Source organism: Bos taurus, chromosome 13 (assembly GCF_002263795.3).
Source record: "Bos taurus isolate L1 Dominette 01449 registration number 42190680 breed Hereford chromosome 13, ARS-UCD2.0, whole genome shotgun sequence".
Lineage (NCBI taxonomy): Eukaryota > Metazoa > Chordata > Mammalia > Artiodactyla > Bovidae > Bos > Bos taurus.
The window spans coordinates 77,433,781-77,456,060 of NC_037340.1; the positions used below are offsets into that span (position 1 = coordinate 77,433,781).

Sequence of the window (22,280 nt, forward strand, 5' to 3'; positions counted from 1 at the left end):
TGGCTTCGCTGCCTACTAGCTATGTGAACTTGAGATGACGCATCCCACCCCCACCCTCCCCCTCTTTTTTAAAAAAATATATTTTGGCTGCGTGGCATGTGGGATCTTAGTTCCCTGACCAGGGATCGAACCCAAGCCCCCTGCAGGGGAAGCTCAGAGTCTTAATCACTGGACCACCAGGGAAGTCCCTGTTCCCCCTTTCCGAGCCCCAGTTTGCCCATCTTTTACAGTGATGATCTCCTCGAACTCACCCAGCTCTGAACTTCTGACCAAAAGATCTCATTTAGCCAGAAGCCCAGCATCCTAGCTTGACAGATCCAAGCTGCGGCTTAGGAATGCTTGGCCTTCGCGCACCCTGAGGTTGAACTTGGAACCGGACATCCAGCCTCCTGTTCCTGCTCATGCCGGCAGGGTACAGCCTGTGTTAGTGGGAGGAGGTTTCTTTGTACATCCCCAGCGTTCTCCTTCTATAATTGGCTCCGAATGAAATGATCTCATCCCTGAGCACTGAGGAAGATGGGTGGGGGTGGGGTGGGGGGAAAGAGCTCCCTGGCAGCATCTGACACTGTTTGTGACTCAATCATTTCCCAGAGAGAGAGAGAGAGAGAGAGCCCACTCTCTTGAAGACGACATAAAAGTTTGGGGGAAAAAAAACAAAAAAACAACAGTCTTGGTAATAGATGGAGGAAGGCTCCAGCTCTCTGGGCTTTGCGAGGCCTGAGGCAGTTCTTCATTCTGTCCAAACCACGTATCTTCTGACTGTGGCTCACAAGTCAACGTGATCAGTTGTGCCATCTACCCCTGGCCTGAGAGGAGGTAAGCATGGCCACGCGGTCAAGCCGGTTGTCCTGCATGGATTCTTGATGGAGTTTCGTGGCTGGCTGCAGCTCGTTTAAATGCCCATACATTAATTGTGAAAGATGAGCTCCTGACCAACTTTTAAAAAGCTTGTCACGGCACCATCTGCTTGGCGTTTGCACTATTGCATTACATAAGAGGAAAGACATTTTTAAAGAATGCGGCTGCATTTAGTAATTGGATCGCCGGAGAGGAGCCAAGCTGGGGCGGATGGCACTGTGATCTGGGGTGCGACGGCCTCCCCAAATTCCAGGCGGTCTTGGCAGAGACCTGAGTGCAGCCCAGCTTGGGAGACAGGCCCTCGGTGTCTTCTTCTCCTCTTGTCTCTCTCTTACTTTTCCTCCCCCCATCTTTGTTCTTCCTCACCCCTGCCAGTCTGATCAATTCTGTCAAGTATTAATGATAACCAAAATATTTCACCTGCCTAAGCTCCAGTTTCCTCATCTGAAAGCGAGAATAGCTACTGTGAGGTTTAAATGCATTGATACACACAGTGCCTGGCACATGGTGAGTTCTTGTAAGGTATTACGTGGAGCTGCGTCTGATACATTGGGGGCTTCTTTGGTGGCTCCGTGGTAAAGAATCCTTCTGCAATGCAGGAGATGCAGGAGACGCAGATTCAATCCCTGGGTCGGGAAGATCCCCTGGAGGAGGGCATGGCAACCCTCTCCAGTATTCTTGCCTGGAGAATCCCATGGACAGAGGAGCCTGGTGGGCTACAGTCTATAGGGTTGCAAAGGGTTGGACACAACTGAAGTGACTGAGCGCACACACACACTGATATATTGAGGGACCAGATGTCTGTCTGTTTTCCTCCCTTTCCCTCTAACTTCTTTTATTAAAAAAAATAATGCAATCACTTTATTTGTGTTTGGCTTCACTGGGTCTTCGTTGCTGCGCACTTTCTCTAATTACAGTGAGCGGGGTCTATTATTGGTTCTGGTGCCGGGGTTTCTCATTGCAGCGGCTTCTCTTGTGGAGCACGGGCTCTAGGGTACTCGGGCTTTGGTAGCTGTAGCACACGGGCTCCGAAATTGCAGCTCCAGGGCTCCTGGAGCACAGGCTCAGTAGTTGTGGCACACTGCCTGAGTTGCTCTGTGGCCAGTGTGTGGGATTTTCCCGGATCAGGGATTGAACCTGTGTCTCCTGCATTGGCAGGCAGATTCTTTACCCCAAGGCCACCAGGGAAGCCCTTCCTCTGCCTTGCATTTGATTCAGTAAGTATTGAGGAAGTGCCTACCTGAGAGGCCGGGCCAGCTTCACAGATGTGCAACTCGGGCGATTTGTTCAGAGGCCCGTGCTCTGAAGGGAGGGCCCCCCAGGGATCACTGCTCTGTCCTTGCTGGTTTTTTCCGAATCATTTCTGAACAAGAGATCCTGCCCTATCACTTTGCGCTGGTCCCCGATGGTCCCACCTGGATGTCTAAACAACACGTTTTATTGGACTGCTCGATATTGAAAAGAAAGAGCTTGGTCCGCGTTTTAAAATTTGGAGAGGTCACATAAGAACGTGCTGTATTTTGGAAGACTGGAAACTCTTGAAAGAGCTTGGTCTGCGTTTTAAAATTTGGAGACGTCACATAAGAACGTGCTGTATTTTGGAAGACTGGAAACTCTTGCCACAGAGAGTCGCTATGCCCACGTGCCTCCAAAGATGGGCTGGTCATGGGCGGTGGGGCCCTCTGCAAAGGTCACGGGCTTCAGTTCACCAATGTCCGCACCTCTTTCGGAGGCTTTGAACTGAGTCCCTTTGTTCACTTACAGAGCATCTGGGATGGTGGCTGGGGCCATGGGCTTTGCAGCCAAGTATGTTTTCAGCTTTGCCAGTCAACAGCCGTTGACCTTGGGCAAGCAGCTCTTTGCCTTAGCTTTCCATCTGTAAAATGGAGATAATGAGAACAATAAATTCTCCCTTAGGGATGTGAAGCAGAGACTAATTAACACATGGAAAGCATCTAGAACACGTTGTATTAGTATCACTGCTCTTTTGCCTGCTGCAGAGGCTCAGACTCCGAGTCTGAGGGGAGCCCCCAGGAGCTGGAAGCTGCACCCCAGCAGCTGGCTATGATGTCATTTTCCTCCTGCCAGTATGAGCAGCCTTGTCAAGGCTCACTTTCTCTGTGCCTTCAGAGTCGGAGTTTGTACTTGGAAGCTGCCCTCTGAAAGTTATAAGCATCATTTTGAGGGAAGGGCCTTCTGTTCCTTAAATAGACCAGTTCATCCCTGCCTCAGGGCCTTTGTACATGCTGCAGTTTCTTTCTGGAATACTCTTTCCCTATATATTTGCATGGCTAAATGCTTATTCTGGTTTAGCTCAAGTGAGAGAGCAGTTCCTTAACCCCCCTAAGTAATGTCTGCCCTGATCCCTCCACTCATCTGCATTCAGTTGCATTATCTCCCTCCCAGAACATGTTTGTTGTCTGTCTCCCAGACAACCTGGTCTGTCTTAGTCGTTGCTGTATCCCCAGCAGCTAGACCATTGCCTGGCACATAGCAGGAGCTCAGTAATAATTTGTGGAATGAATGAACCACTGAGCTCATTAACTCTTCGTGGCCACCTGTAAAACAGGGACAGGAGACACTATAGCTCAAGGTCACATAGCCAAGGAGGCCAGGAAGGTAGGCGGGGATCAGGTGCCTTGCTTCTGATCCTCTTGCCCCCAGGGGGGAACAGGAGAGACAAGGGAAGCTTTGGGCCCACCTAGCTACCCAGAAGGGGTCGGGTACGGAGCAAGGCCACGGAACAGCCTCTAAGCGTGGCAAGAGTGAGCCAGCCCGGCAGCCAGGAGGCGGGACTGTTGGTAAGAGCCGGAGACCATCGCCATGACAACTGGACAGCCTACAGCTTCCCGCAGCAACAGCAATGTCGCCAGGGCTGCAGATTTGAATTTGGCTGGGGTGCAATGAGGTCAGTGAGGGGTGGGGACTCCAGACACCTAGTCTGGGGGAAGGAGGTTTCTTTTCTGAGAGTTGCCTAAAAACTGAAAGGACCGGGTGACACTATATAAGAGTGTGTGTGTGTGTGTGTGTGTGTGTGTAGGAGTGGACTGGGTGGAGCCAGGATGCTGGGCTTGAATCTCAGCTTTACCACTTCTGCACGTCTTGTCCAAGTGATTTAACTGCTCAGTGCCTTGATCCCCTCCAGGTAAACTGGGGATAGACAGTGGTATCTTACGCATGGTTCCCAACCTTGGCGCTAGGGACTGGTTTCGTGGAGGTCAGTTTTTCCATGGACAGCGGTCAGGGAGGGGGATGGTTTTGGGATGATTCAAGTGTATTACATTTATTGAGCATTTAATTTCTATTACTATCACATCAGCTCCACCTCATATCATCAGGCATTAGATGCTGGACACTGGGAACCCCAGCCTAACAGGGCTGCTGTGATAATTAAAGGAGATAGTACACTCACATCACTTAGAATGTATCTTACATTGCCACTAAGTTCTAGAATTCAACTTTCATCTGACTTTTGGTTGCCTTTCTGCTGAGGTAGTGGGAAATTTGGTCTCAGTCATCCTCAGGGATCCCCACTTTCTTGGCTTTTTCCATTCATTTAACTAATATTTATTGAGCACCTACTCTGTGTGAGGCAATGCTCTAAAGCTGGGAAACACAGCAGTGAACAAAGCAGACAAAAATCCTTGCCTTTGTAGAGCTGATATTTTAGTGGTGAAAGTGTTAGTTGCTCAGTCGTGTTCAACTCTTTGTGACTCCATGGACAGTGGCCTACCAGGCTCCTCTGTCCATGGAATTCTCCAGGCAAGAGTACTGGAGTGGGTAGCCATTCCTTTCTCTAGGGGATCTTCTCAATGAAGGGATCAAAACTAGGTCTCCTGCATTGCAAGTAGATTCTTTGCTGTCTGAGCCAGCAGGGAAGCCCTGACATTTTAGCGGGGTAGACATTCAATAGGATAAAAAGGAAAATACATTATGTATGTGTATGGTCAGTTGATAAGCTGTGTCCTGCTCTTTGTGATCCCATGGACTGCAGCCCGCCAGGTTCTTCTCTCCATGGGGTTTTCTGGGCAAGAATACTGGAGTGGGTTGCAGTTTCTTCCTCCAGGGGATCTTCCTGATCCAGGGGTTGAAGCTACATCTCTTGCATTGGCAGGCAGATTCTTTACCACTGAGCCACCTGGGGAGCCACGTATCATGTCAGATGGTCTTAAATGTCAAGGGGAAAAATAAAGCCAGTTTGGGGGGGATATGGACTGTGGGTGAGGGTTTGCAATTTTAGACAATGGTAGGTTGTGGAGGTGTTAGAGCCCTTCTGACAAAGTCAGCTTCGAGGATGTAGGAGGCAAGAGAGGGAGCTACGTGGTTATACGGCAAGAACATCCCAGGTAAAGCAAACAGCAAGTGCAGAAGCCCTGGGGCGAGCAAGTCAGCTGTATGAAACCATATCGTGCAGTTCCACTGTTTGGCGTGTGTGCACGAATGGTGTTACGTGGCACCATTTAGTCCTGCGTGGGTGGCTGTGAGTCTTCTCATGGATGGAGATGTGCGTACATGTTTGTTCACACACAGGCCTGCTGTGTTCAGCCAGAGGTGCTGTTCTTGCACAGAGGAAGGATGCCATCTATGCAGATTACAATGGAATGGGACCCCCTGGGGTTGTGCCATGCAGTGGCTCTGTGCAGATTTTATGAGGAAATACACAAAGATATGTCTGTGAAAATGTCCATATGCGCATATGTCTGGATATTTGCACAGAAGTGATATGTAAATGTGTACATAAGGATACGTCTATTTAAAATGTTAATATTTTGAATATCATGGGTTTTTGTACTATCGATTTTTTAAAATATTATTTATTTTTCAGTGTCCCTGAAGTACATTTTTTTTTCTAATTACATTTTTCTAAATACAATTTTAAAAGATTTTTTTTTTGATGTGGACCATTTTTTAAGTCTTTATTGAATTTGTTACAATATTGTTTCTGTTTTATGTTTTGCCTTCTTGGTCATGAGGCATGTGGAATCTTAGCTCCCCAACCAGGGATCGAACCCCCCACCCCCTGCATTGGAAGGTGAAGCCCTAACCATGGGACCACCAGGGAAGCCCCTGTCCCCTTACATTTTACGCCACAGCAAGAGCCTCACTTTGTTTACCTGAGGCCTGGTCCTGTTCTGTCCGCAGGATGTAAAATAAATGTGGGGGAGGCCTGGCTGAGGTGAGGGAAGCCTTTTCTTCCAGTTTCTTCCAGCATCTGTGCTCATTAGCGTGTGACCAGAATCTAAACTCAATCTGAGCACCTCTTGTTTCTCTAAGACGAGATTTATGGAGCCCTGATATGTGCCAGGGAGTCACATACGTTATTTCACTTTATCCTTACAACCATCCTCTGGGGTGGAAAATTTTTTTGTTCAATTGCACATGTATTTATTTATGGCCTACTATGTGCCAGGATCACCATCTGGTATTCCTGCTGGCCCAGCATACATTCTTTATTTTTCTGGTAAGAGCACCCCAGGTTTTTGGGAGGAGGCTAGCCTCTCCCCCTCACAGTGCAAATGGCTCAGCCCTGGTTTTCTGCACCCCTCCCCGTAGCTCTAGGAGGGGATGGCCTGGGTGGCCCAATCAGCATTGTCCATCTCTCTGGCCATAGAGATTGGTGATGGGATGATCATGTGACCCAACTTGGTCCAATCAGAGTGAATACTAGGACTTTTGCTGTGCTGTTTGAAAAAAACTTTCTTTCAACCAAGATTTCTAGCTGTAAGAAATCTGATGTAATCTTGGAGCTCTTAGGGAGGGTCTCCTACATGGAGAAAAAGAAAAAACTGAGCCCTTGGCATCTTTAGAGCCCCTAGATCCAACTGTACCTGAAGCTATTGCCCAAAGACTTTTCAGTTCTAAGAGTTTACCATTGGTTTTTAAAATTAGTTTGAGAAGGCATCTGAAATCCTGTGTTGCCATCTTTATACATTATCTTCTTTAATTCAGGGATGAACTCAATGGAGAAGGGGCAAAAATTATAAAGGAACTGAGCCGCCAGGAAGTAAGCAGTTTGTTCAAGGTCATATAGCAAGTCAGTAGTTGAAGCTTGGATTCGAACCCAAATCTCTCTGCCTCCTGAGCCTTCCTTCCATTCCACACTGTCTGAGCTCTGGACTAGAGGATCTGTGGAGATGAAAGACAAAAGACTCGAGTCCCATTTTGGTCACTGTTTTCTATGTGTCCTTGATCAGGTCACAACCTGAGCCTCAGTTTTCCCATCTGTAAAATGGGGAACATAGTAGTGCCTATACCATCTTTTTGTCATGAAGGTTGAACGAAATAACCCATGTAAGTAAAGTGCTTAGAACAGGGTTGGGCAGGTGAACAGGAGCAGTGAAGATGAGCTATTATTATCATGGCTGTTTTTTGGAGTAAAGGAAGGGGGTCTGGGGGCTTCATTTTTGCCTATAGCCAGGATGCTCCCTGCCTCCCTGCTGGTCACAGGTTCCCAGGAGACCTAGGGTGGCATCTTCATCCATCTCCTGCCAGATCTGACTCACTTACCCAGGAAGTAGGCACTTAAAGAGCCGCTTCCCCAGTTTCTCTTTTAATTTTCATTACATAAATTTCTCATTTCCTGGAATAGAGATCTTGAACGGCTGGGCTCATTTGGAAATCAAAGTCAGCAAAGACCTCATTTATATTAATGGGGATGCTAGTCTGGCTTACAGGGAGGCTGAAACGAGGATGGATGGTAGCGACTCTGGCTGAGCTGCTCCAGGCTGAGCTCTTGGACGCTGCCTTGGAGGAGCAGATTCTTCTAGGTTCATCTGGGACTGTCTTCATTATGTGAGAGGCTCCTGGATGCAAGCTTCCCTGGTGGCTCAGACGGTGAAAAGTCTGCCTGCAATGCACAAGACCCAGATTCGATCCCTGGGTCAGGGAGATCCCTGGAGAAGGAAATGGCAACCCACTCCAGTATTCTTGGCTGGAAATCCCATGGACAGAGGAACCTGGTGGTCTATAGTCCATGGGATCACAAGAGTCAGACACGACTTAGCGACTAAACCACCACCATCACCTAGATGCCAGGACTGTGTTGGTCTCTGCCTTAAATGCCCCCATGGCTGCTCTGAGAGTGACCTTGCTTAACAAGGTGCTGTGTGATCAAGCCCTGTTGACCTCTCTCACCTCCTACCTATCATTCTTCTTACTCATCCTGCTCCAGCCAAGCTGGTCTCCTGAGAGTGTTCCTACCTCAGTGCCTTTGCACTTGCTGTGCCTTCTGTCTGAAAAGCTCTCCTAGTAGCTCTCCTGGTGGCTAGCTCCTTCTGTCAATTAGATCTTGTCTCACAATCACCACCTCCTCAGCTTCAAGAGGGACTGAGGAAGGAGAAATGGGGAGCTATTGTGTACCGGGTACAGAGTTGCGGTTTTGCAAGATGAAAACATGCTGGAGATGGATGGTGGTGATGGCCGCACAGCAATATGAATGTACTTGATATCACTGAGAACTGTATACGTCAAAATGGCTAGAGTTCGTAAAGTTTGTGTTACATGTGTTTTTTCTTTTTTCACACACACACACAAAAATTAGAGCAAAAAGAAATTCCAGCTTCTGTCTTTCTCTTGGATCACTTACTCTGGGAGAAGCCCTCAGCCATATTGTAAAGAAAGGGAAAACACCTTATGGAGAGATTCGTGCGGTGAAGGACCAAGGCCTTCTGCCAACAGCCCCAACACCAACTTGTCAGGCCCCTGCGGGAACTATCTTGGAAGTGGGTCCTCCAGTCTAGCCAGGCTTTCAGAGGACTATAGCCCTGGCCAACATCTTGACCGCAGCCTCATCAGAGCGTCGGCCCTGGAGCCACACAGCTAAGCAGTCCCCAAAACCCTGAGCCACAGAAGTTGTGAGATAATAAGCGTTTACTGTTGTTCTAAGCTGCTAAGTGTTGGGGTAATTTGTTATACAGCAGTTGGTAACTAACCCAGCTCCTCATTTGTAAAATGAGGGTGATGACAGTTTCATGGAATTGTTGTTGATGATAATTTTATAATACTCGTGATGATAATTTCATAGGTTGATTTTTATAGAGTCGTTGCTAAGAATTAATTAGCAAATAAATGCATGCGAAGTGCTCAGAACCGTGCCTGGCATACAGTAAATGCTCAATAAAGCTTAACTAGCAGGATTTTATGTTCTCTGTGATTTCTGGCATTGTGAGGAGCTCAGCCTGAACAATAGATCTCCACTAAGGAACAGATATAGGCCGCAGGCTATGGGACAAATAACATTGATGGTAACAAAGAGAGCTGGCCATTATTGAGTACTTACGCATGCTAAGCCTAGGGCTAGGCATTTAACATCTTTTTGTTAAAGCTTTCCAGTAGTATTTCAAAGTAAACACTGTTATTTTCCCATTTTATAGACTAAAAAAACAAGGATCCACAGAGGGAAAATGACTTGCCATACATAGGTCACATAGCAAAGCAATAGTGTAGGCAGAATTTGAACTCGGACGCTTCAGTTGAGTTCAGTCCAGTCACTCAGTCGTGTCCGACTCTTTGCAACCCCATGAATCACAGCACCCCAGGCCTCCCTGTCCATCACCAATTCCCGGAGTTTACCCAAACTTATGTCCATCGAGTCGGTGATGCCATCCAGCCAGCTCATCTTCTGTCATCCCCTTCTGCTCCTGCCCCCAATCCCTGCCAGCATCAGGGTCTTTTCCAATGAGTCAACTCTTAGCATGAGGTGGCCGAAGTACGATGCTTCAGACCCTAGCGTTTCCCTTCTGAACCACTGGATTGAGCTGCAGCTTTAAATCCCCGCTCCTCCCACCTCCGCCAGACAAAGCCCCTCTTCCCCCTTTAGCTATTTCCTGTTTATTAGCACAGGGTTAATTGCCAGCACATCCCGACAAGCGAATAATTTGTTTCCTCAGCTCCCATCTGCTGAGGGTCAAGCCCCCTTCCCCTTGGGAAACCAGAGAGTCGATTCCCTTAGAAGTTTGTTTTTCTGATTCCAATATCCTCTCCCAGGCTCTCACCTTTTTAAAGAAAACTTATTGACTGCTCCAGGTCTTAGTTGTGGCATGTGGGAGCTAGTTTCCTGTCCAGGGATTGAACCCAGGCCCCCTGCACTGGGAGCAGGGAGTCTTAGCCACTGGACCACCAGGGGAGTCCCCAGACTTTCACCTTTGCTATTGAGGTTGGGCAATAGGAACACAAACACATTCAGAAAAAAGCACCAAAGTATCTGCCCAGCCTTCGCTCCCTATAGCAGCTCATCAGAGGCTGTTTAATTGGCCCCAAACCTTTGGAGCCCTGCACTTCCAGACATGCTGCCAGCTGGCTCTTCACAAACAGCTTGCCTAATATTTGCCTAATATGTGCATGTGGCCATCAGGAGGGGCATGTCCCCAGACAGGCGATGAGCTCAGGACATGGGCATCGCCACACCTGCTCCTCTCCCTGAGGACGGGGGAAACAGCTGTGTAGCCACTGACAGCAGAGCGTTTTCTGAGCTCGGGTCTTGTGTGTATATTTGTGTGTAGGCAGAAGCGCAGACAAGGACCAAGCCAAGGCCAGTGGGGGCCCGGAGCGGGGGACAGGAAGTTTGCCCCTGCGATGGGGCCACGGCCGTGCTGGATCTGCCCTCCCTCGAGCCATTGCTTCTCAGATATTTCTGACCATTAATTAATTTCATTTTTGGCTGTGCTGGTCTTCGTTGCTGTGTGTGGTCTTTCTCTAGTCGTGGTGAGAGTAGCTATTCTCTGGTTGCAGCGCTCAGGCTTCTCTAGTTTCGGAGCACCGGATCTAGGGCGGCAGGCTCAGTGCTTGCTGCACTTGCCCTTCGTTGTCCCACGGCATGTGGGATCTTTCTGGACTAGGGATTGAACCCATGTCCCCTGCATTGCAAGGCAGATTCTTAACCACTGCACCACCAGGGAAGCTCAGAAGTATTTTCGCATTGTGAACTGTCACACACACACACCCCCCGCCACCGCCACCACCAACACACACAAGTGAAATGAAAGTTTCATGAATCTGAATTCATTTTATTGTGAGCAATGCATGCCGATCTATTATATTCTGTTCTAATCTGGTCTGGTCTATATCATTATTTCATCCAAAAAAGTGCTAGTTGTGACCCATGAAATAGATTTCAAAGACCCCTTTATGCAGGGATTTGTAAGCTGGGTCCGTGAACTTTAATGGGACAATACTCGATAGTTTTATTTTCACTGACCTCCAGCTGAAATGCAGCACTTCCTTCAGTTATAGAGAAAAAAAATCTTAGTAATATAAGCAGTATTTGTGATATTGTCACTAACAAACACTATATGATTTTGCGTCTCCATTATGCTGTTGCAGATCCCTTGAAGCAGCCCAGAAATGCTTTGTGTCTGTTAGTCGCTCAGTTGTGTCTGACTCTTTGTGACCCCGTGGACTGTAGCCCACCAGCCTCCTCTGTCCATGGAATTCTCCAGGCAAGAATATTGGAGTGGGTGGGTTGCCATTCCCATCTCCATCAGATCTTTCCAACCCAGGGGATTGAACCCTGGACTCCTTCATTACAGACAGATTCTTTACCATCTGAGGCACCAAGGAAATCCAAGAAATGCTTTACTTCCTTGAAAGAAAAGAAATGCTTTACTCCCTTGAAATTATGGTAGTTACTAGACCTGATCTCAGGTGGCCTCGGCCTGGAATGGCTTGGAGTGGGGCTTGGGTTCCCAGCCAGAGATTGAGGCTGGGTCATGGCGGTGAGAGCTGCAGATCCTAGCCACTAGACCATGGTCAATGACAACGACCCTGGATCCTCGGCTTTGCAGAAAAGAATTGCCACAAAGACAGAAAGTGGTGAAGCAAGTATTTATCAGGAGGAAAAGATACAGTGTGTGGATAGACACATGAGCAGACTCAGAAGGAGAGTCCCTCATGGTAGTTTGAATTATTTATATGGGGCATTTCTTTTGGGCTTCCTTTGGCCAATCATTTTGATTTGCCGCTTCACAGTGCACATTGGGTATATCTCGGGGTCCTCCCATGTGTGTGCATGCATTCTTAGCCAGGATGGATTTTACCGGAAAGGCATATGGGTAAAACATCCCTTGGCATCACTCACCCTCTAACCTCCAAGGAGCCTTTCTGCGCATGTGTGATCAGGGAGGTCTCTTAACTTGGAGAATGAGAAATATGTGATCAGAGCCGTGCCCAGCCGCCTTCCTCGATTGTCATGCGGTTCTCGTCTTGGAGTTTCAGTCTACAGGGAATAAATGTCCAGTTGCTTGGAGTGGGGGGGGTGTCATCTACCTCCCGCCTCAGACCCACTTCTAGCTCTTGTTATTTAATTTGCTAAGAAGCCCATGTATTTAAAAATATCTTGATAATTCCATGTCAACAGATTTCTTTTGTAAACCTATGTATTTTATTTTATGCACTTAAAATTATTATCTGAGGAGGAGTCTGTGGGCTTCACTGGACTGCCTGGGGGTCCACAAAAAGGTTAAGAATCCTGGCATCAGTGGGGCGCAGCTCTCAGTTTATGAAACCAACACTGCCCCAGCAAGCTCCAGGAGAGCAGAGCCCTGCAGTCTCTGTAATGTGCCCCCAGAGCCAACACTGAAGTCACATTAATGGCCAGTGTCTGCAGAGCGCTTTAGCACGCGCCCGCCTTTACACTAGGTGCTTTATGTGAATTACTTATTTTAATCTTTATACCAACCTTGTGAGGTGGGTTCTATTTTTTTTTTCCGCTTCGTGTCTCTCTCTTTCCCCAACTTTGTTTTTCTTCTTAGCTTCAGATGTGTCATACATTTAAACTCCGTTGATTGGCAGCCTTCCCCTCTACGATGTGCATCACTTTAAGGCAGGAATTTGCTTTGCTCAAGGCTGAGTCCCCCAAGGGCAGGGATGGGACCAAGATGAGGTGAGTGAGGCACTCATTTCTCAAGAGATTTAAGGGTGTGCCCCAAACTTGGCAATCTAGGTAAAGCTTATTAAAAAATTAATGCAAAAAAGCTACGATGAACAAAATATCAACATTTCACACAATGACAGAATCCAACTCTGCACTGGTACAATTCTGCCTCGGTCACCTCATCCTATTCTTGGCCCCGAGGGCTTTAATGTATAACTATTGCTTAAGGAAATGAGCCTTATTCTACAGATGTAAACTCTGAGACACAGCAGCTAGAGAACCCCCTGATGCCATATAACCACTAAGTGGAGGAGTCAGGATTTTGAACCCAGGCAGTCTAGCTGCAGCCTGCCGAGTGCGCTGCAGTCCATGGGGTCACAAAGAGTCGGGAACAACTGAGCAACTGAACTGAGTCTGGCTCCAGACCAGACCTGTCAAACACCGCACAGTTTCGTCTACTAAATTATTATGTTCGATCCTTTTACCAGGTAATTGTGGTACTGGAGAAGACTCTTGAGAGTCCCTTGGACTGCAAGGAGATCAAACCAGTCAGTCCTAAAGGAAATCAACCCTGAATATTCACTGGAAGGACTGACACTGAAGCTGAAGTTCCAATACTTTGGGCACCTGATACAAAGAGCTGACTCACAGTAAAAGACTTGATGCTGGAAAAGATTGAAGGCAGGAGAAGGGGGCAACAGAGGATGAGAGTTGGATGGCATCACTAACTCAGTGGATATGAATTGGAGCAAACTCCAGGAGGAAGTGAAGGACATGGAAGCCTGGGGTGCTGCAGTTCACGGGGTCGCAAAGAGTCAGACATGACTTAGCGGCTGAACGACAGCCTTGTAAAGGGGCTTCCCAGGTGGCGCTAGTGGTAAAATAAAGGATCCACTTACCAATACAGAAGACTTCAGAGATGAAGATACCCTGGAGGAGGAAATGGCGACAAGCTCCAGTATTCTTGACTGGGAAATGCCATGGACAGAGGAGCCTGGCGGGCTATAGTCCATAGGGTTACAAAGTGTCAGACATGACTGAAGCGACTTAGCATGCACACAACCTGGTAAAATTGGACAGACCCGGGTTAAAATCTTGGCTGTGCCTGTTCTTAGCTAGATGACCTTGGACAAGTCACCTTACTGCGCTTTGCTTCAGCCTCCTTGGCTGCAAAATGCAAATAATGATGCTTTCCTAGTAGTGTTTCATGAGGACTGGGGGAGACGGCACATGGAAAGGGCTCAGCAAAGCTCCTGGAACACAGGAGATCTTGGGTCACAGCACGTTTCTTGCAGGCACCCATGATCTATGTGTGTGTATGTGTGGTTTCTTCGAGGCCCCCTTGACCTTTTCCAGTCCTGTGGCCACGGCTGAGTTTTCCAAATTTGCTGGCATGTTGAGTGCAGCACTTTAACAGCATCATCTTTTAGGATTTTAAATAGCTCAACTGGAATTCCGTCACCACCACTTGCTTTGTTCCTAGTAATGCTTCCTAAGGCCCACTTGACTTCACACTCCAGGATGTCCTGCTCTAGGTAAGTGACTGCACCATTGTGGATACTGGGGCCATCAAGACCTTTTTTGTACACTTCTGTGTATTCTTGCCACCTCTTCTTAGTCTCCTGCTTCTGTTAGGCCCTTACCGTTTTTGTCCTTTATTGTGCGCATCCTTTGTACTTTTCTTTTGTGTAGATCTTATACGTATCTGTTGGATTTATACCTGTTTCAGTCTTTGGGTTGATACTGTAAATGGTATTGTGTTTTTTAAATTTCAGATTCTACTTGTTTATTGCTGGTTTGTAGGAAAGTGATTGACTTTTGCATAGTGAACTTGTACTCTCTGACTTTGCTATAGTCATTTGTTAGTTCAGGAATTTTTTTATGTCAGTTCTTTTGGATTTTCTACTTAGATAATCATGTCATCTATGAACAAAAACAGTTTTATGTCTTCCTTCCCAACATGTACACCTTTTACTTATTTATTCAAGTCTTATGTCTTTTTTCCCCCTTAGCCTAGCTGAAGGTTTGTCAGTTTTATCTTTAAAAAAATAGTTCTTGATTTTTATGTTGCTTTTCTGGTCTTGATTTCGTTTACTTCTTTTCTGATCTTCTTCATTTTCTTCCTTTTGCTGACGCTGGGCTTACTTTGGTCTTCTTTTTTCTGGTTTCTTGAAGTGTAAAGTTAGATTGTTTTTTAAGACTTATTATTATTATTATTATTATTATTATTGCTGATGTACCGGTTTATAGCTATAAACTTCCCTCTTAGAACTGTTTTTGCTGCATTCTATAAGTTTTGGAATATTGCATTTCCATTATTGCTTCTTTCAAGGTACTTTTCGATTTCCTCTTTGACTCAATGGTTGTTCAGAAATGTGTTATTTCATTTTCACACAGAAATTTTCCATTTTTCTTGTTATTGATTTCTAGTTTCATAGCACTGTGTTCAGAAAAGATATTTGCTAAGGTAGAAATTTTCTTATATTTGTTAAAACTTGTTTTGTGACCTAATATAATCTATCTTTGGAGGAGGAAATGGCAACCCACTCCATTATTCTTGCCTGGAAAATTCTGCAGACAAAGGAGCCTGGCGGGCTACAATCCATGGGGTCGCAAAGGGTCGGGTAAGACTGAATGACTGAGAATGCACTTATGATCTGTCCTTAACATTGTTCTTCGTGAATTTGGGGGTTTTTGGATGGAATGTTCTATATATGTCTGTTAGGGCCATTTGGTGTAAAGTATAGTTCAAATATAGTGTTTCTGCATTGATTTTCTGTCTGGGTGATCTATCCATAGTTGAAAGTGGTGCTTTAATCCACTCAAATCCCTACTTAAATTTCCCACTACGATTGTATTGCTATCTATTTCTCCCTTCAGATCTGCTGGTATTTATTTAATACATGTTAGGTGCCTATATATTTACAACTGTCATATCTTCTTGATGAACTGACCCTTTTATCACTAGATGAAGTCTCTGTCTCCTACAGTTTTTGTCTTAAAGTCTATTTTGTCTTTTATAAGTACAGTTATCTTTGCTCTCTTTTGGTTTCCATTTGCATGGGATATCTTTCCCATCCTTCTTTTTTTATATTTTATTTATTTGTGTATTTGGCTGCATTGGGTCTTAGTTGTGGTACGTGGAATCTTTTTTTTTTTTTTTAAGTTGCGTCATATAAGATCTTTGACTTCCAGCATGTGAACTCTTAGTTTCAGCCTGTGAGATCTAGTTCCCTGATCAGGGATCGAACCCGGGCCCCCTGCATTGAGAGCACAGACTCTTAGGCACTGGAAAGTCTCATGGACAGAGGAGCCCAGCAAGCTACAGTCCATAAGGTGGCAAACAGTTGGACACGACTGAAGAGGCTTAGCACGCACAAGCACACATGTGTATACAGGTATATGTATGTATATACATTTCACTGTATATAAGTGAAGTCCTATTGAAAAAACAGGGAAGTCCTATTATACTTAAAAAAAAAACAAGCAAAACTTTTTTAGTGGTTTCCCTGGAACTTGCAGTATACATTTACAACTAATACAAATTCACTTTCGAATAACACTGTAAGACTTGGCACATAGTTTGAGTACCTTATAGTAACTAACCCATATTTCTCCTTCTTGTCTCTTGTATCATTACTGTCATTCAATTCACATATATATATTGAAATGTATGTATATATACATGTACCTGTGTACACATGTGTGCTTGTGTGTGCTAAGTCTCTTCAGTCGTGTCCGACTCTTCGCCACCTTATGGACTGTAGCCTGCGGGGCTCCTCTGTCCATGAGATTCTCCAGGCAAGAGTACTGGAGCGGGTTGTCATGCCCTTCTCCAGGAGATCTTCCCAACTCAGGGATCAAATCTGCTTCTCTTACGTCTCCTGCGTTTTTATATGTGTATACATATATAAGCATACTAATGGAATACATTATTGCTGTTGTTCAGCGGCTCAGTCATGTCCAACTCTTTGCGACCGCATGGACTGCAGCATGCCAGGCTTCTTTGCCCTTTACTATTTCCCAGAGTTTGCTCAAACTCAAGTCCATTGAGTCAGTGATGCCATCCAACCATCTCGTCTTCTGTTGTCCCCTTCTCCTCCTGCCCTCAATCTTTCTCAGCATCAGTGTCTTTTTTCAATGAGTTGGCTTTCACATCAGGTGGCCAAAATATTGGAGCTTCAGCTTCAGCATCAGCCCTTCCAATGAATATTCAAGGTTGATCTCCTTTAGGATTGACTGGTTGGATCTCCTTGTAGTCCGAGGGACTCTCAAGAGTCTTCTCCAACACCACAGTTCAAAAGCATCATTTCTTTGCTGCTCAGTCTTTTTTATTGTCCAGTTCTTACATCTGTACGTGACTACCGGAAAAACCATAGCTTTGACTATACAGACCTCTGTATACTGTCTAGGTTTGTCATAGCTTTTCTACCAAGGAGCAAGTGTCTTTTAATTTCATGGCTGCGGTCACTGTCCGCAGTGATTTTGGAGCCCAAGAAAATTAAGTCTGTCACTGTTTTCATTGTTTCCCCATCTATTTGCCATGAAGTGATGGGGCCGGATGACATGATCATAGTTTTTTGAATGTTGAGCTTTAAGCCAGCTTTTTCACTCTCCACTTTCACTTTCATCAAGAGGCTCTTTAATTCCATTTTGCTTTCTGCATTAGGGTGGTGTCATCTGTGTATCTGAAGTTATTGATATTTCTCTCAGCAATCTTGATTCCAGCTTGTACTTTATCCAGCCTGGCATTTCACGTGATGTAATGCATACAGCCTTGATGCAGTCCTTTCCCAATTTGGAACCAGTCCATTGTTCCATGTCCAGTTCTAACTGTTGCTTCTTGACCTGCATACAGGTTTCGTAGGAGGCGGATAAGGTGGTCTGGTACTCCTACACTTTAAGAATTTTCCAGTTTGTTGTGATCCACACAGTCAAAGGTTTTAGTATAGTCAGTGAAACAGAAGTAGAATTTTTTTCTGAAATTCTCTAGCTTTCTCTATGATCCAACAGATGTTGGCAATTTGATCTTTGGTTCCTCTGCCTTTTCTAAATTCAGCTTGTACATCTGAAAGTTCTTGGTTCACATACTATTGAAGCCTAGCTTGAAGGATTTTGAGTATGATCTTACTAGCATATGAAATGAGTGCAATTGTGTGGTAGTTTGAACATTCTTTGGCATTGCCCTTCTTTGGGATTGGAATGAAAACTGACCTTTTCCAGTTCTGCGGCCCCTGCTGAGTTTTCCAAACTTGCTGACATATCAAGGGAAGCACTTTAACACCATCATCTTTTAGGATTTGAAATAGCTCAGTTGGAATTCCAACACTTCCATTAGCTTTGTTTGTAGTGATGCTGCCTAAGGCCCACTTGCACTCTGAGATGTCTGGCTCTAGGTGAGTGATCACATCATTGTGGTTACTTGGATCATTAAGATCTTTTTTTGTATAGTTCTGTGTATTCTTGCCACCATTTCTGTTTTTTTTCTTTTAAATTAATTTCTTAATTTTAACGGAGGCTAATTACTTTACAATATTGTGGTGGTTTTTGCCATACATCGACATGAATCAGCCACGGGTGTACATGTGTTCCCCCATCCTGAACCCTCCTCCCCATCCCTCTGGGTCACCTCTTCTTAATATCTTTTGCTTCTGTTGCTGCTGCTGCTAAGTCACTTCAGTCATGTCTGACTCTGTGCGACCCCATAGATGGCTCCTCTGTCCCTGGGATTCTCCAGGCAAGAATACCGGAGTGGGTTGCCATTTCCTTCTCCAATGCATGAAAGTGAAAAGTGAAAGTGAAGTCAGTTAGTCGTGCCTGACTCTTAGCGACGCCATGGACTGCAGCCTACCAGGCTCCTCCGTCCATGGGATTTTCCAGGCAAGAGTACTGGAGTGGGTTGCCTTTGCCTTCTCCTTGCTTCTGTTAGGTCCATACAATTTCTATCTTTAGTGGGCCCATCTTTGTTATTTATTAGATCAATTAATAATAAGAAGTTATTATTATTTTCTGTTATATGCAGAATATATCATGCGAAATGCCAGGCTGGATGAAGTGCAAGCTGGAATCAACATTGCCGGGAGAAATATCAAGAACCTCAGGTATGCAGATGACACTACTCTTAAGACAGAAAGTGAAAAAGAGAGTGGAAGATGGTGACTGCAGCCATGAAATTAAAAGACACTTGCTCCTTGGAAGAAGAGCTATGACCAAGCTAGACAGTATATTAAAAAGCAGAGACATTACTTTGCCAACAAAGGTCTGTCTAGTCAAAGTTATGATTTTTCCAGTAGTCAGGTATGGATGTGAGGGTTGGACTATAAAGAAGGCTGAGCTCCAGAGAATTGATGCTTTTGAACTGTGGTGTTGGAAAAGACTCTTAAGAGTCCCTTGGACTGCAAGGAGATCCAACCAGTCCATCCTAAGGAAATCAGTCTTGAATATTCATTGGAAGGACTGATGCTGAAGCTGAAGCTCCAATACTTTGGCCACCTGGTGTGAAGAACTGACTCATTTGAAAAGACCCTGATTCTGGGAAAGATTGAAGGTGGGCCGAGAAGGGGACAATGGAGGATGAGATGGTTGGATGGCATCACCAACTCAATGGATGTGAGTTTGAGCAAGCTCTGGGAGTTGGTGATGGACAGGGAGGTCTCACTTGCTGCAGTCCATGGGGTCGCAAAGAGTCGGACGCAATTGAGTGACTGAACTGAACTGATAATAAGAAAATTGAAGTTTTATTTTGTCTTTGCTTATTTCTTCTTTGATGATTGTTCCTTATGTAAACAGATATCTTTCTTTTTTTCTTTTTTTGGGCACCCTCGGGCTTGCAGGATCTCAGTTTCCCCAATGGAAACAGGCATCTCTCTTTCTTTTTCTTTTCTTTTTTGTCCACCCTGAGCTTTTCAGGATCTCAGCTCCCCCACCAGGGATTGAACCTGATCCACGGCAGTGAAAGCTGGACTCTTACCCACTTGGCCACCAGGGAACTCCCACATTGCTATGAAGTTCCGAGTTTATAACTTCTATCTTTTTCCATCTCTCTAAATAACTTTTAGAAAACATTTCATGCAAGGCAGGGCTACAGGCAACAAATTCCTTCAGTTTTTGTTTGTCTGAGAAAAAAAATCACAGTTTCTCCCCTTCTGAAGAATAATTTTGCATGGTCCAGAATTCTAGGCTGGTAGTGTTTGCTTTTTTTCAATACTTTAAATTTTGCATTCCATTCTCTTCTTGCTGGTCAGATGTAATCCTTCTCTTTGTTCCTTCAGAGATGAGGTGATTTTTTCCTTAGGCTTCTTTTAGGATTTTTTTTTTGCATGTTGCTAAGTTCAGTTTAACAGGCATTCTTAAGCAGAAAAGGGGTGAAGGAATACATGGAATTTAAGGAATTTGTCTTGGAGTGGGGGGGTAGTGGTGCCAGTTCCTCCAGCCGGGTTCAGAAGTTTTCCTGTTAATGACCATGGGGAGTAAAATGTCCCCAGTGCACGTGGGATACAGTGGAGGCTTGGGGCATTTGGGTTCATCGGGATGATAAGCAGAGCCTAATGCCATGCCTAGCATTTGCATCTAAACCAACATCATCCTGCAAAATCGCCGCCACCCTGGCAGGCACAGGTGAGATCTGAGACCTGAGAAAGGTACTTGCCCAAGGTCCCCTGGGAGGCGGGCCTCACCCTGCTGCGCCTCCTCCCAGCTGCACAAAGTCAACTCCCTTGGCAGAGGCTGAGATGCCCCAGGGCACGGAAACTCCTACCGCATGCACTACCTGGTGAATATAGAGCCTGGCAGGGGTTCAACCTCTGCAGACTTTACTTCCTGCCGTGGACACGGGTGTTCATCTGCACCCACCGCAGCCCAGGACATCCTTCTGCGGGTCCAGAGGTGAAAGGCCCAGTGCAAGGAGTGAACCATGGCAATCCCGCCCCTTCCGCAGTGAGAGAGCAGCTGCTAGAGTCCTGCGTGGGTGTAGGCTTTTGTTTGTTTGCATTTATCCTACTTTGTGATCACTGAGCTTCCTGGATCTGTGGTTTGGTGTCTGACATTAATTTTGCAGAAATTTTCAATGTATTTTTTTCTAATATGTCTTTTGTCCCTTTCTCTTTTTCTTCTCTTTCTGGTGCTCCCATTACACACATGTCAAACCTTTTGTAGTCACCCTACCATCCTTGAATTTTGTTGTTCCTTGTCCTGTCCAACTCTTTGTCATCCCATGGACTGCAGCACGCCAGACTTCCCTTTCCCTTCACTATCTCCCGGAGTTTGCTCAAACTCAAGTCCATTGAGTCTGTCCTCGTATATTGTCTTCTTCTTTTCAGTCTTTGCTCTCTTTGCTTTTCTGCTGTTGAGTTTCTGTTCTGCTGGAGGGAAGGAATTTACATTCAACTGGAAGGAGTAAACAATAAAATAAACAAATAAAATATAGTATGTCAGAAGATGGTAATCGACTATGGAGAATAATAAAGCAGAGAAGGGGATGGACTGGGAGATGCATGCTTGTGAGGGAGGTGGTGTGGGGTATTGCTGCTATAAATAGGAAGTGAGCCACATGACTCGCCTGGAGAAGATGTTCCTGGTGGGGGAGGGGGGCGGGGAGCCAGAGCAAAGGCCCTAGGGTGGAAGTGTGCTTGACGTCTTGGAAAGTTGGCTGGGGCCTAATGTTTGTGAGGGGGTGATGAAGGAGGTAGAAATAAGAAAGGAGATCAGAGGGTGGAAGGATCTGGGAGGGGGGCTAAAAAGGAGCTGCATCACTAGGTGAGCCCGTGGTGGGCATGTTTGCGGAACAGCCAGGAGACCAGTGACGATGGAGCAGGACACCATCAGGGAAGAGCAGACAGAGACAAAATCAGAGCGGCAGGCAGGGACTGGGGGATGTATGGCCTTGTAGTCTATGCCAAGGACTTTGGATTCTATTCAAAACTTGATGGGGAGCCTTTGGAAGGTTTTGACAGCGAAGTGATGTGATCGAACTGACAGTTTGACAGGATCCCTCTGGCCACTGTGTTGAGAAGAGCCTGAAAGGGACCAAGCGCAGAACCAGGGAGCCTGATCTGGAGGTTGCTGCAATTGTTAGGCCACAGACAGTGATGAGGCGGCCTGGAGCTATAGCAGCGGAGGGGTGACAAGTGCAGATTCCTGATCTATTTTGAAGGCAGAGCCCACAGGAACCACTCTGCTGACAGGCCGTTCATTTCAGCACTGTTTGTTACAGCAAAAGTTTGGAAGCAACCTCAGTGCTCAGCTCTGGGAGACTCACAATTACTGTGCACATAGAACAGGACACAGGCTTGCAAAAGAATGAGGAAGCTCTTTGCGTGCTCGTACAGAGTGATTTTCAGGATACTTTAAATGAAAAAAGCAAAGTGCAAATGTTACTATTTGGGGGGGTGCTTTAAACAAACAAAACACACACACACCCGTACATACACACACTTGGAAGTGTGTGTTTGTCAAGAATGTCAGTGGAAAGATACATAAGGACCTGGTAGCAGTAAGTGCCTCTGGGGACAGGGGGCCTGGGGTCCAGAGGAGTGAGGAAAATTTCACTTTTCAC

At 45.8% G+C, this 22,280-nt stretch overlaps 1 long non-coding RNA gene across 3 annotated transcripts; it reads left to right on the forward strand.

Moving 5' to 3' along the window:
* The first annotated feature begins 452 nt into the window (after positions 1–452).
* Positions 453–19,467, forward strand: LOC132346983 (uncharacterized). 3 transcript variants are annotated; one of them, XR_009497034.1, is made up of 4 exons: positions 453–816; positions 12,606–12,736; positions 13,216–14,262; positions 18,750–19,467. It is a non-coding gene; the product is annotated as an uncharacterized lncRNA (long non-coding RNA). The 3 variants fall into 3 exon arrangements; XR_009497032.1 differs by lacking the exon at positions 12,606–12,736 and having other exon boundaries at positions 506–816; XR_009497033.1 differs by lacking the exons at positions 453–816; positions 12,606–12,736 and adding an exon at positions 2,963–3,766.
* Positions 19,468–22,280: the final 2,813 nt, after the last annotated feature.